Source organism: Corvus moneduloides, chromosome 3, assembly GCF_009650955.1.
Source record: "Corvus moneduloides isolate bCorMon1 chromosome 3, bCorMon1.pri, whole genome shotgun sequence".
Lineage (NCBI taxonomy): Eukaryota > Metazoa > Chordata > Aves > Passeriformes > Corvidae > Corvus > Corvus moneduloides.
This window is the reverse complement of record NC_045478.1, coordinates 2,137,470-2,150,180: the sequence shown is the minus strand read 5'-3', so window position 1 is coordinate 2,150,180 and position 12,711 is coordinate 2,137,470. Positions and strand designations below refer to the sequence as shown.

Genomic DNA, 12,711 nt, shown 5'->3' with positions numbered 1-12,711 from the left:
TCAAGTGCTAAAGCACTTTTGCCCTCTTTGGCAGATATAAGGAATAATTTGTTCATTTATAAATGTAAACGTTACAGAATTTAAATGAGGATTTGTTGAATTATGTACCTGCTTCAGGACATATTCCTACCCCACTTCCCCTATCAGCTAAGCATTCCTGCTCCTGCCCAAAGAAAGAAATTAAGGAATTAACTTGAGCTGTACCTGTTTGCAAATAAACATGCTTCAAATAGTTACTAGCCAATGAAAATCAACCTGTCTTTAGGAAAATAATGAAAGTACAATCCCAAAACAAGATTAAAATCAATGATTTAAATCAAAGCTTCCCTCTTGCTGATGTAAATCAAAGTGATTTAAATCACCAGTTTTGATCAATTCACTCATTTGCATAGCATTGATCGTTTATCCCTTAAAATGTCATCTAGGGGCCAAAGTTAGCTGGGTATTTCTCTAAATCTCAATCCAGCCAGCATAAATAAAGCTTTTGTGTTCTTATTTAAAAATTTATAAAATTCCCTATCAGCTCTAACATTTCCATTCCCAATGTCTAATGATCTTTGGGCAGCCAAAGTGGTTTAAAAGATAAACGGATGCAATTCCGCAGTAATCCCGAGTACAAGCGGAGCCACATCCCACTGACAGGGCTCTGGAGACGTCCTGCCCATCACCAAACACGCAAACATGCTGACGGGACAAACAAGTGTTTACAAGATCCCTCAGCCCATCAATTCCCTTTAATACAGTTGGGTGGCCAGGGGTTATTGATCTATGGTGGTAAATTTTCACAGCAGGCTGTTTTCCTGCATTGATCACGGGAGCAAGGCAGGGATTAACATAGTGCAGGAGCTCCTTCATTCCAGGAAAACTGCCTTTGCTGAAGGCAATGCAAAGGTTGCCCAGACCTGGTCACCTGCCCATCCCTGGAAGTGTCCAAGGCCAGGCTGGACAGGGCTTGGAGCAACCTGGGCTAGTGGAAGGTGTCCCTGCCCGTGGCAGGGGGTGGAACTGGATGAGCTTTCAGGTCCCTCTAACCCAAACCACTCCATGTTGCTGGGGGGGAGGAATCCCAAAAACTCCCTATTATTCTATTCATCTCATGAAAACTGGATTTTCCTCCCAGTTCTCCCTGGCTTGCTTTGGTCTTTCCTACAAAAACTATTTTTGATTTGTACAATCCTTCACAGTTACCATCATTTTTGTCTCACTTCCTTCACCCTCAGACTCTTCACCTGAATTTTCCAGTGATTCTGATACTGTCCAAACCCTTTAAAATACCAACTCTTCTCCATGGTTCTACCTTCTCTCCTGCAGCTTCTGCTTCAAGGTACAACAAGGAAAGGAAATGCTGGAGAAACTGGAAGGAGGTGAGAGCACGAAGGATGAAAGGACAATATAGATTGAAGTCAAACAGTTACTGTGAGGGTGGTGAGGGGCTGGAATGGATTTCCCAGAGAAGCTGTGGCTGCCCCATCCCTGGAAGTGTCCAAGGCCAGGCTGGACGGGGCTTGGAGCAGCCTGGGATAGTGGAAGGCACCCCTGCCCATGGCAGGGAGGTTGGAATGGGATGAGTTTCAAGGTCCCTTCCAACCCAAACCTGGATTCTATGAATTTTCAAGCACATGAAGCTACTAAGAATTCAAACAATGCTCTGCTAGCACATTTTATGCAAATAACAGCTCTCAAAAACAAAGAATAACCACTGAGTGCTTTTACCTATTTTACTGGCATACAGAAAAACACGACTGTCTCGAGTACCAAGCAGGTTTTTTTTAAAAGCAAACATTTTAAGGCAACAGCACAAAGGCAATAATTGTATCCTGGTCACTTTGATCCAATTACAATACATTTTAAAGTATTACAGTACTTTGAAGATTAAATAGTGCTGCAGCTTCTCCATCTAAAGTGACCATGCTGGAAAGTTCCTGGTTAGAGAACGTCCGGCCTCGAATGCGTGAGCTGTTCCACTTGGGAGAGTCGAAGTGGATTTAGCAGGATTACCAGCACACTTCAGCATTTTCAGGATCAGAGCTTAAATGGTATCTCCGACACACATGTGGGACAAAAAACCAGTGGAGGAAAAAGAAATCTGTTCCTAAGAAAACCAGGAAGCTATCGATCCTAAGTAGCTTTATGCTTTTGACTTCAAACTAAGAGGGAAGGAATGAAAACAAATACTCTGTGTTTTAGTAGAAGAGTTTTATCAAAATCTATGTATTTATAATCTATTCAGTTATCATTAATTGGCAAATAAAACAAAATATGTAACAGGAAATTACAACATTTTTAGATGACGAAACTCAGATCATACTAAAGGCACTTACTTGTTCAGGACTGAACAAAAAACCCAAACTTCATAAATATTAAATGATTATGGTGACCTAAAATACCCTTGCTGGACAAACCACCAAAAAAACCCTACCTCAAATCCCTGTGTGTAGCAAACAGCATTTTTCCCATTTTTAAAAAGCAGATGGAGTTTAGCTCCCTTCAGGAGAGAAAACAGTCCAGACCTAAGGAACAGGAAAAGTTAATATCCCAAAAAGAGAGCAGAAGCTCTCCTAAGCTCTGTACAGACATTTCCTGCCTCAAGATCTTAAAAATTCACTCCCCAGTGCACTCAGAAAACTGGAGTTGTCATAAACTGATGCCCAGATTTGTTTCCCAACCTTTTTTTTTCTTGTTAAACTGCTCACAATTTATTTTTAACTACTGCACAGAAGCTGCATCTGTCGAGGATGCTCTTTTTGCAAGCAGACCTCCTGCTCAAGAGACTGCAGGGAGACTTGCCTGCCTTGCCTTCAGCAGAGTTAAATCGTTTCTGAATAAGAAATTGTTCTTCTACACAGTAATTCCTATTTTAACCTTTACATCTCTGCCACCTACCCAAGTCCCACTGCTTTGTGAGGAAAAGGACATGCCCAGAGAAGCTGCCTCAGCCCTGGAAGTGTCCAAGGCCAGGCTGGACAGGGCTTGGAGCAACCTGGGATAGTGGCAGGTGTCCCTGCCCACGGCAAAGTGTGGGACAAGGTGGACTTTGAAGTCCCTTCCCACCCAAACCACCCCATGATTCCATGATTCCGTACTGCTGCTGTCTCTAATGTCTCACATGAGCTTAAAAGAAAGATTTAGAAGTAGATGGTCTATGTTTTAACTTGCATTTAGTGCCTTTAAAAGTTAAAGGAGTACAACGAATGATGCCAGGACAAGCATTATCTACAAAGATAAACAAGCTCAAAATAGCTGGCAGAGCCCTGTCAGCCAGGAGCACCGGCCGTGGACACGGATCCTGCAGCAGGAGCAATTTACGAAGTTCCTTCCCAGCAATCTTCCAGAGACTCATCTTAAAGACTTCGGAGCAGGAACAACAAAGAAGTCAAACCAAATCCTATCATTGAAACAGCTGAAAGCCTTCACACAGGCATTACATTAAGAGCTCACTCCCAGCATGTTACTTCAGTCATTTCTGAGGTCCAGCCACACCATGAATACATGCTCTCACTTACAGGGTCTTTGCCCCCAAGGAAAAATCCCTGGAACAGACTCAAAACTGGGCAATACCCAAAGTGTGAGTGTCCAACAAGGGACATTTCCTCTGTGCAGCTCCAGGACAGTATCACCTGTCTCTGTGAGGGTGGCAAGGCCCTGGCTCGGGTTGCCCAGGGAGGTTACGGACTCCCTATCCCTGGAAGAGTTCCAGGCCAGGTTGGACAGGCCTGGAGCCTCTCTGCTCTGAAGCCGGGCTGGGAGAGCTGGGGGTGTTCACCTGGAGAAGAGAACGATCCAGGGAGAACTCAGAGCTCCTTCCAGGGCCTAAAGGGGCTCCAAGAGGGCTGGAGAGGAACTTGGGACAAGGGATGGAGGGACACAGGGAATGGCTTCCCACTGCCAGAGGGCAGGGATAGATGGGATATTGGGAAGGAATTCTTCCCTGTGAGGGTGAGGAGGCCCCGGCACAGGGTGCCCAGAGAAGCTGTGGCTGCCCCTGGATCCCTGGAAGTGTCCAAGGCCAGGCTGGATGGGGCTTGGAGCAATCTGGGATAGTGGAAGGTGTCCCTGTCCACGGCAGGGGGTGGAACTGGATGAGCTTTAAGCTCCCTTCCATCCCAAACCACTCTGTGATTCCATAATTCTATGATTTCCTTGTCCTTGGTTCCTCATCCCACTGAAAGGCTGATCTCCGAGGAGCATCCAAATTTGGGATATGAGGTCCTAGAGCAGACACAGTAGTGCTGGGCTGTGTGTACACGAATCCCCAGCCAGCAGCACGATGCCAACCCCACATCCAGCTAAAGGATATCCATGGAGCAGGGCTGGAGCTGCCGCCACACGTGCCCTTGACTTCACAAACACAGCTGCAATACTCACAAGCAAAGGTGCATCTGCATCACTGCAGAGTCATGCAGTTTAAAAATAAAAGCTTGAAAATTACTTTCTAATTTGAAATAATTTAAATTAGAAAAACGATTTAAGATGCATATTTTGCAAAAATTTTCCAAGGGAGAAGAATCTCAAGCCAGTGAAGCAGTGGAAGTCACTTGGTAAAAGCACTGGGAACCAGTGTGTGATGAAGTGCCAACCCACCTTTCAAGCAGAATCCTTGTCTGCAAGTACAAAAGAACAAACAATTTCTTTTTACTTTGCTTATTTATCTCAGTTCAATGACTGCTGCTTTCAAAGTTGAGGAATCAGCTGGGAATTCAGAAAGCAGGAAAAACAGTTTCTCGCTTTTAAATGAGGAATAAAAATAAGGTAAGTTGATGAGCTCTGCCAGCTCTATGGTTTTGAAGGACAAGGTAACCAGAAATTAGGTGAAATTTAGCTTAGCAAGACTCATTGTATTTAATAAATGTATTTTGGAAGAAAAGCTGTATTTTGACAGAAGTGTAACACAGCCTTAACATCAAGTAAAACTGCACTTTCAATTGAATTAGTTTCCATCCAAATGGAGCTTGACATGATTTTAAATAGGAATCAGCTGGGAAATATGCAGGATTAACCATGTTCTAATTCAGCATGTAATAAATGTATAGGAAGCGATGTAATTGCTCAGGTTACATCCTGACACCTGCTACAAAACCCTGAATTTCTCAGCAGAGCCCAAGAAATACAAGTGCAAAATAAAAGTAAGGATCAATTATTCAAACCAAAGTTTCCTGCCTGCTCTTTAAACCACTTTGATTTGCATCGATCCACGTGCTGCAGTGTCAACTTTGTACAATCACCCACCCTCTGAAGACACACTCAGGTCCATGCAGCATCCATGGCATGCATTTACTGGAGGAAGAGAACTTCTGGGATGGATTTCATGGATCTTACCTACCTGGGAGACAGACCTGCTTCTGCCCTGAGCAGCTAAAGGAAGGGGAGCAAAGGAAATTCTGGGAGAAAACAACACGACAACCAGAGGAATTTGGGCCTCACTGTTCAAAATGAGAAATTCAAATAAACAAATGCATCATTCCTTTAGGAAGAAACATGCAAATTAAAATCAAACCACCTTTTACTGCCACCTTCTAAAAATATGAACTAGAAGGGATTGGGCATGAGTTTTGTGTCACATGGAATATAAAGGAAATGTTCAAACAGGTGTAATAAGTTGTTTAGAAATTTATTAAACTGCTTTAAGCAAGCAGAGTTAGTCACTCCCGCACTAGGAAGCTGCAAAAACAATGTCAAGAAATTTAGGGGGCAACTTACTCACTGTCAAGAAGTAGAGAAGGTTTTAAGTCTAAATGAGGAATAAGGCAATTGATGAAATTTCATATCAGATCTATTCAAGACACCAAGATAAGACATCAACACTGTCAAAAGCCAAGGCCAGAGATTTCCAAGAGCCACACTAGCAAACTCAAAGAGGATGAAAAACTTCAGTTTTTTGGACAGCTGTTTAAGAGAGTTTTATTTTAAAACAAAGGACCAGTAATGTGCAACCTTTCCATGCATATCTGATTAATATGAAGCAGCCTTGAGGAGAAGGACCTGGGGGTGGTGGTGGATGAGAGGCTGGACATGCCCCATCCATGTGCATTCACATCCTAGAACCCCCCCTATGCCCTGGGCTGATCCCCCAGCATGGGCAGCAGGGGAGGGGGGATTCTGCCCCTCTGCCCATCTCAGGTGAGACCCCACCTGCAGAGCTACTTCCAGTCCTGGGGTCCAACAGCAGAAGGACGTGGAGCTGCTGGAGAGAGTGCAGAGGAGGCCACAGAGATGTCCCAAGGGCTGGAGCCCCTCTGCTCTGGAGCCAGGCTAGGAGAGCTGGGGGTGTTCACCTGGAGAAGAGAAGGATCCAGAGAGACCTCAGAGCCCCTTCCAGTGCCTAAAGGAGCTCCAGGAGAGCTGGAGAGGGACTGGGGACAAGGCATGGAGGGACAGGACACAGGGAATGGCTTCAAACTGTCAGGGGGCAGGGTTAGATGGGATATCAGGATGGAATTGTTGGCTGTGAGGGTGGGGAGGCCATGGCACAGGTGAAGCTGTGGCTGCCCCTGGATCCCTGGAAGTGTCCAAGGCCAGGCTGGACAGAGCAGCCTGGGATGGCAGAAGGTGTCCCTGCCCATGGCAGGGGGTAAAGTGGAACACAATGATCTTTAAGGTCCCCTGCCATCCATTCCATGATTCCACAACCTTGCACAGGTGAACACTGCAGCACTGCATTCCAAGAGCCACATTTGCAGGCAATGGGGTTTGAATACATCCCATGGTATCCCAGGACTGGAATGGCCTGGGAGAACTGGGGCACCATGTTTGCTGTGCAAAGCATTTCCAGGGTATTTTCAGGGATGCTCTCCAGTGGCCTTGTCTACACAAATTGGAAGGATTAAACCAGACCTCAGAGCAATTTAAATAAATCTGCACAACCCGAGTGTCACTGCGTGCCTCACAACGCTTCATCTGAAATTGGTTCCCTATCAGCTTAAATTTGTGTCTCCACATGTAGGAGCCCTGCTGAGCACAGGAGGCAACACCCACAAATTGACCTCTAACCACTGCCATGCACAGAAGTAAAAGTGATTTATACCTGGTTATAATTTCACCCAGTGCAAGGTGGGTACATATATAAATAAACATAAATTTTATGTACATACAAATGCATTTGCGTGTATATAAACTACACCCAAATACAGGAAAAGAAGCCACCCACTTGTGCTCCAAATCTCTAAGCTTCTCCCAGCCATTCCATAAACCCCACAACCAAAGCCAGTCCCACTTTATGTTTTTATAAAGTCTGCAACTAAATCTTAAAATAAATAAATAATAAAAGGTCATAATTCATCATCCTGACATCAAATCAGCAGATTGGGACTCCAGTATATCAGAGTGATGGATACAGACTTGTTTTAAGGATGGTTTAGTCTGCACTATGCCAGAACATTTATTGTTGCTTTTAAGACTGTTTCCTTTCCACGATGTTTCAAATGAAAGCAACAGTCTTCTTTTCCCTTAACTGCCTGTCTGAGAATCCACTATTCAGCAAAAAGAATTTTCCCCCAAAAAATCATGACTAGGGAAGCAACAGGACAGTGAGTGCTAGAAAACACAATTTCTTGTTTTTCCTTATTTTCTCTTGCTTGCCAGGTGATCTAATAACCACTCATTGATGGATATCATGATTTCAGCCTCTCTCAGGCAAAAATCCTTCCTAATAAATGTCCAACCACCACGAAATCTCTCCATCCATTGCTTATTACCGCTGACGTTTCACTTTGCCACAGTGGCAGGATGCTGGAGCACCACTGTCCTGGGCCCCACCGTCCCACAAAGGACCACAAGCAGTCCTCCCAGTTAATCCAGTCCAGCTTCCATTTGCTCCCTGTGATCCATACCTGCCCTCTTGCCATTCTCTCTCTGCTTTTCATGGGGTGAGATATAAAAGCTGTTTTATCTCTCTAAACGTAAACTCTGATCTCGTATCAAATGCTGTTCAATAAATGAATACACACTCCCAGTTTTAAGTCATACATATATACATTTATATACATATTTCCATCAGCAGAGCACACTGGAAACTATTAACTCTCATCTCAACCTCTGCTGGGGGTAAAACACGTCAACTTGACAGGCGGTCCAGTGCAGGAAGATGCACACAAAGAGGTCAGACTACAATCTCAGATGTCCTGTCCACCTTGGCTGCTGTGTACAACTCCCTCCCTCTGCCTTGGGCCAAGATCACATTTCTTAACCTTAAAAAAAGTCAAGCTCTTTGCAAACAGCTCCATGGGCCACCCTGTATCCCACTAACACTACAAGACACAGCAGAGTCATAAAACCATTGACATTTTCACCAGAACATTTTCTTAATTACAAATACTGATAAAAACCTGCATTGCTTCTGCTTCTCAGACAATCCCAGCAACACTGACAGTGCTTGAGAGTGTGCCCAGGAGACAGAACATTTATATTTGCTGCAATAATGGCAGGGACCTTCTTACAGTCCACCAAGAGACAGCAAGTCAGTACCACCACTATGGAAACTTGCTGTTTGATCCAGATCTGAACAAGACCAGGTTTGATCAGTGTTGTAAATGGTGCTTCGTAAGCACAACTGGTAATCAATTTGGAAAAGAGGAGAAAATGTAAAGCAATAATTATCATTTCTACCTGCTTCCCTTGCTCCCCCTACCCCCATCATAATTTTACAACCCTTCTTTGAGTCTGCTTAGGTAACCAAACAATCCAGGAGGGAAAGGAGTTGAAAAGCCCCAGCAAAGGGACTTTGCTGCCAGGAACTGGCTGCCAGTTCTGCCAATACAGTGTTGGGGGATGACGTGTTCTAGGAACTGCCCCTATCTTTCAGGTTGCTCCTATCACTTCTTTCCTTGCAGCAGAACTGAATCAAATCTTTGTGAGTTAAAAGGGTGCAGGAAGCTGTACACAGACGTGGGGGGATTTACTCTTCAGACAAAAAAAAAAAGACAAAAACCTCACAAACCACCCACATTTCAGCAACCCTAGGTCTGCCTGCACCCCTCTTGCAAGAGCACAGTTGCATATTCTTCATTGTATTTATAAATAGGGCTGTTTTTATCATGTCACAGGCTGTCATTTACATTGACTTCTCTCTCTCTCAGCTCATGCACAGGAGCTCCCTGGCCTGAGTTTGTAAATACAGATTTGTATGAACAGGAACAGATACACCATCGTGCAATATGAGGCCATAATTCCACCGGGGAGAAAGCGTGAAAGGAACCCCAGGTAATGGAACTGTTTGTACATATTCACACAAATAATCTTAGCCCTTGTCCTGACATTAATATAAGAACACAAGTCTTATGGAGCTTGAAATCTTCCCCTGGAGAAACAACTTTGCAAAAGCAATGGAAGAAAGCACGCTGTGTAGAAAAAGCTGTTTGTAGCTTTGCTTGCTATTTAAACCAGGCTGATTAATCTTTAAGATCCAGCAGCTTTTCAGATTTTTGCCTTCCCTCCCTTATTCTACAGCCTTTTTATCAGTGCTTTAAAGGAACAGCACACCAAAGGCTCAGCTACACCCAGGACTGTGCACACAAACCCCACCAACTGCAAAAGCAGCAGCTCATGTGAGAGCTCAGAGACCACCAGGCAGCTGGGGACATGAGGCAGAAGTGGGATACGAGGAATACAAACCAAAAAAGAACTGGAATGTGTGAATCTGTAAGAGATCGTTTAGTACAGCAACCACAGCCCCTCAGAAACCATGGCAGGACAACAGGATACAGCCTCAAGCTATGCCAGGGGAGGTTCAGGTTGGACACCAGAAGGAATTTCCTCATGGAAAGGGTGGTCAGGCATTGAGAGGGGCTGCCCAGAGTGGTTTGGAGTCCCCAACCCTGGAAGGGTTCAAGGAATGACTGGACGTGGCGCTCAGTGCTCTGGGTGAAAAGGTGGGAATGAGTCACAGCTTGGATTCGATCTCTTTGGTCTTTTCCAACTTTAAGATTCTGTAGTTTTAGGTTTTCCAGTTGTATCCTCCAATCGGAACCATCAGGGTTCGCATCTAAGCTTTCACTTTGAAAATGAGATCATAGGTCCTGGTAAAATTTGAGACTGACAGCAAATACATTCTCAAAGCTGACATATTAAAAAGCCCCCACCCTACAAATTTGGTAAAAGATGCTACTATTGACAGCCTGCTTTCATATACAGCAAGGTGGGAATGGAGGGCAAGAAGATATTCAAAGAAGAAATATGAATGAACAGAAGGAATTTATAAAGAGCCTGGTACCTGCAGTGCGGCACGAAAGCCAGGCCACCCCCTTTCCAAAAACCTCTTGTAACCTAAAGCCCTGACTGTGAGGCCATGCTCCACCCCGTAAGGTTAAAAATCTCTATAAAAGTTTTCAGGTCTGGCCTTCAAGAATTGAAAGGTAGTCCAAGGAAGTCCTTCAGCACACCAGTGGGAAACCTGGGTTATGTGGAACACCAAAAAAAAGCTGTAACAAAACCTCAGTATGAAGCACAGTACAGAAGATTTCAACTAGGAAACAAGGCAAGTCCAGCACCTCAGGAGAAATCTTCCTTTTCCTAAGTTACTTGGGAGACACAGAATGAAGAGAGAGAAATCAGACCACCATTAGTCTGTGAGTTTTCCACCTTCAGGTCTAACTGCACCATGCAAAGGCTCTCTGCCTTTGCTGGAAAAAAAATCCTGCATAAACTATATAGATGTAATGCATATGTTGCACAAAACCAAGTTTACATAATAAAGAGAATATATATTTGCTTTGATCTCAAGCTGCGCCATAAATTTTTAATAACAGCTGTAAAACAGAAATCTTTGGCTAGAAATCCTCAGCAGCAATGAAATTTAAGCTCCTGCTCATTACAGGTTAAGAAAACCCATTTCCAATCCATTCCTTGTTACCAACTTCTCACAAGGAGAAATGCAAATGTCATCCACAGCCATTTATTTATTTGTAGATTATTCTCTTCAGCCTGGCTCTCTCCAAAACAGAGGGAAAAGGGACTATTCAATCTGGTTTGTCATCTTTGGTCCTATTAGCAGAGACATTGCTAAATTCAGATATCACAATCCTCTCATTTTATATTTCACTGGAAGGATGCCTCAATCTGTTTTTTTTTTCTCTACAGAGAAACTGTTAAACCAAAAGTACTAAAAAAATAACTTCTCTACGATGCACCACAAATAGATTACAGTTTCTAGTTCAAGTGCAAAGGGACAAAGAAACCAAAATCTTTTTATATGCAGACATTAAAGTAAAAGCAGGAAACAGACTTAACATCTGGCAAAAAAACATTAACCCTTGTGCGTTCAGTGATGCAACTCACAGAACTTCCTTTGCTGTCAGCTCCTTCCCCCCCACTAAAGAATCACCACTATTGTACAGCACTTAAAACAGTGTGTTCACTGCTCCAAAAGGTGCAATTATCAAATACATTATCTAGAAAAAAGATTACAATAAAAGAAATATGAAATTCCTTGTTCAAGTCTTACATATATCACTGCATGCAAGGAAAGTATTACACAGAAGCATTTTTTAGGAGGAAGATTTTTAGAAAACAGTATTTAAAGCCAGTTTTTGGGGGTAGAAAGAGGACAGATGATTACAGTGCTGTATGATAAGATGAGAAACAGCGAGCTAACGGGATAGAAAACTGCATACACTGGAGACAGCTTTACAAGTTAGAGAAATGACAGGCAAATAGCAATCACACCACACCAAAAAGGCACTGACAAGTCAGAAAAAACCTTCATTTTCTAAATGACAGCAGACTTAGTCCCGCTGTATGAAGAGCACACAGAGTTGGAGTTAAACAGTAACTGAGAGTCCCAGAGATGTTTGGAGACTACCCAAAATGGAGAGAAACCATTCCTTCTCTTCCTTCCACAGGGTTTGTGCCCCTCTGTTCAAAGCCAGGTGGGTTTTTCTGGATGCAGATCCATCAGAAATCCAAGCTGTGTCCTGCCCTCCCTCCCTGCCAGGGCTGAGCGCTTGCAGGGTCCTGCTGGCTCAGAACTTTGAACACCCCCCAAATCACTTTCAGCAAAACTATCCCAGCTGGATCAAGCACAAAATTACAGAGGTCCATGTTCTCCCGACTGATTCCATCTGAACCATGTGAGAGAGTTACTAAACAGCCCTGTCAACACATTGGTGAGGATGGGAAAGGGAAGGACTCACCATCCAGCTCACAGAGTTTAAATACTGTATTTGTTCATGCTTAAAGTGGCACAGGACTGAACAGGGGTTGGAAAAAAAAAAAAAAAAGAATTAAATAAGCCAAATTAAAAAAAAAGGTGACTTAAATTAGAAATTAAGGCCATTGGCTCACTAGGAACTGAACTAACAGCACCTCCCTTCACAAGGGCTAACCTGGGATCCGGGTATGGAACACCCAACAGGAGAAAACACCGCAATGGAACACGTCTGGACCTCTCTTTGGGTGGGAAAGGGGGGACACAGAGGATATCCAGAACACCTGCAGCCCACAATGAGGATGACTGCAAGGATATGCTGCGGAGGGGTCAAATGTTCTAGGCTCTCCTCAGCATCCACCACGGCATTATCCAGCCTTGCTTGTGCCAGAGATAAAGCAAGCTTCTGATCTGACCACAACAGCATATTTCTTACACCTGATTTTAACTGAACTCAGTCTCTATGCTGAGTTTTGCAATTCTTGCATAAACATTACTTTATAACTGCCCAAAAGCAGAGGCACAAACCTGCATAGCTCTGTGGTGGTGCAGATGAGAGCCAGCTCCAGGCAACG

At 43.9% G+C, this 12,711-nt stretch overlaps 1 protein-coding gene across 10 annotated transcripts in view; it reads right to left on the bottom strand.

The window, feature by feature from the left end:
- Positions 1 to 12,711, bottom strand: part of HMBOX1 (homeobox containing 1) — a 107,054-nt gene that overhangs the window by 80,348 nt on the left and 13,995 nt on the right. The window contains exon 1 of one of the 10 annotated variants that reach the window (XM_032103588.1): positions 6,130 to 6,231. The exons of the other annotated variants lie outside the window; for them this stretch is intronic. The gene's annotated coding sequence lies outside the window, so the exon portion shown is untranslated. Of the gene's footprint in view, positions 1 to 6,129; positions 6,232 to 12,711 lie in introns of those variants that run through there. 10 annotated transcript variants of the gene reach the window in all.